Raw genomic sequence first — 2380 nt, 5'->3', positions numbered from 1 at the left:
GCATTGTGGTCAATTGCAATCACTCTGAAATTTGAAATTGAATGACCAGCTAAATTGAAATGTTCGGCTGCTGGTTGATCAAGCTTAGATGTTCTGATAGCTGATCTATGTTGTGTCATTTTCATACGGAGAGTGTTTTTTGTTTCTCCGACATATTGTTTACCACAAATACTTGTGAAAAGGAAAAATACGTGGAATATATAACTTAATATTTTATAGGCATAATATATACATATACATATAATATGTAAATTATACCTGCCGAGCTGCAAAATTTTTGGGTTCCTAAATTGATAAATTTGCCAACCAACTTAACTTACATTTAATAATTTATATCTGAAATATCGACGATTCATTATCAAAGCACATTAAAACTGAATGCATTGCCTAATCTTTAGATAGTCTTACAAGTAGGAATCACAAAATATAAATCTTATCTCTGTGCCAGCCAGAAAACTTTTTTTTTTTCAATTTTTAACTTTACAAAAGATACCATTAGCTGCGCCTATAAATAATTATTTTTCATATTATGCTTTATTGAAAATATTGATATGCATAAACGCAAAGCCGTGTAGAGAATAGCTTGATGTTACGATAAGACCTACAACTGTGTGGTCACTGGTCCCGGGTCCAATCCTATGATGACCACTCCCTAAGCTTCACTGTAAGATTAATATATTCCCACTCGTTGCTTGATAAATGAGGTAACTATATAAATCAAATATATTTAATATGCCACCTACCTACCTGTCTGTTGCACTGAATAGATATATTGTAGTTTCAACAGGCTAGACCCTAACAATAGTCGAATATCGCTTATTTGTTTTAAACCTCTTCAGTTGAAAAATGCAAAATGCTGAAAGTCAGTTTTGTTTATATAAGAGTACACGAGGAAACGTCACGGATATGTTTTGAAGAGTTGCGGAAGAGCAGGACCGTCCACACCGCGTCGCTCATCAAAATCTTGGTTCGTGGTAAAGCGCTACGTCATTAGCGGTCGTCCCTACTTCCAGAAGACGTGTGAAATATTCATCGGAGTCCAGATACATATACAATTTTTAAAATGAAAACCATGCGCTGTCTAATTTTTTTGCGGTTCACAACAAGACATTTGTGTCTGGTAAGGAAGGCGAAACCGCACTACCTGAGACATGTGTTATGATGCAGTCCAAAATGACATATTATTGTTTCGACCAAAATAACCAAAGCGAAGGTCATGCCGTACATGGAAAAATTTTCCCGCATCCGTATTAGGACACATCAGGCCTATCAGTTGGGCTTTGCAGGATGACGTGGTATTTAAATCGCCAGAGATTGGCTAGCTCCAAGAGTTTGTACGTCAAAAAAAAAAAGAAGAAAAAAAAGACAAGCCTTCAACCTCCGCCCACCTCATTAATTTCTGGAAATTTTAATTGATCGATTTGCAAATACATTGCCTAATTCATCGTTTATTAAAATTCCATGGTGCAACCCATTTTACATACAGTAGGGAATCATTTTTCCGTATTTAACAATAAATTCCTGATGGACAACCGTAGATATAGATATGGAGTCACGAACTGGAAAATGCATACGACATTAAATAAAAGAGACATTATTTGAAAGGTCTGAAAATGCAGACTATGTGTTCCAAGATGGATTATGATGGCTACAAAACGACTATGACACTAATCATAATCTCTATTAATGTCCTTAATAATGTCGGTGAGTGTTTGTTGGTGATGATAATCAATGAAACAATAAGTGATAGCTTATAATACATGATGCATTTGAGAGATTTTCTCTTTAAAATGTTATCAAAGCAACAAATCAGCCATTTTTCAATTACTCAATTACTTTGAGGAAGAAGATAAAAATATCCGTTCTTTTTATATACAGTATATTTTAGGAAAACCCATGATAATGTAGATCGCGATAATTTCAATGGCTTAATGTATCACAATTACATCCATTACCAATACTCCCTCTGGAAGCTGCGCAAACTTTCCTCTGGGATCAAGCCTACGCACCAGGCAGTTTGACGTCATATCGACCGATCTAAAGTCCTGTTCACAGACTGTTTATGAAGAGACATGGTACCTCGCTAGTTCATAGCACTTTATAGTACTGTCAGTACATCTGTAGGCCTAGTATTTCCTTACTTAGATACGCTTTTCATGAAACTGTTGTCGGGCATTGGCACCTCGCTAGTTCACGGCACTTTACATAGGCGTAACATTCATATAAATTAAATTCGATATTATTAATCCCTCAATTAGGAATAAAAATTTTATAAATACAGGTCGTTCCACCTAAAGCTAATAATGTAAAAAATAATCATCACAACCGCTGGCTGAGGTAAAATTTGGAATTTGTCGTTCAGTCTCTAAACAGCCTGATC

General features: G+C 35.4%; 1 protein-coding gene across 2 annotated transcripts in view; it reads right to left on the bottom strand.

Moving 5' to 3' along the window:
* The window catches only part of LOC117113748, a 9825-nt gene extending 8572 nt beyond the window's left edge, over nucleotides 1–1253 (bottom strand). The window contains exon 1 of one of the 2 annotated variants that reach the window (XM_033257190.1): nucleotides 744–1253. The gene's annotated coding sequence lies outside the window, so the exon portion shown is untranslated. The remainder of the gene's footprint in view (nucleotides 1–743) is intronic. The other variant, XM_033257191.1, reaches the window with a different exon arrangement.
* Between the last annotated feature and the right edge of the window lie 1127 nt (nucleotides 1254–2380).

This window comes from Anneissia japonica, unplaced genomic scaffold (genome assembly GCF_011630105.1).
Source record: "Anneissia japonica isolate Jap-2015-1 unplaced genomic scaffold, ASM1163010v1 scaffold718_len1063573_cov188, whole genome shotgun sequence".
Lineage (NCBI taxonomy): Eukaryota > Metazoa > Echinodermata > Crinoidea > Comatulida > Comatulidae > Anneissia > Anneissia japonica.
The sequence above is the reverse complement of the archived record's forward strand: the minus strand, read 5'-3'. Positions and strand labels throughout refer to the sequence as shown.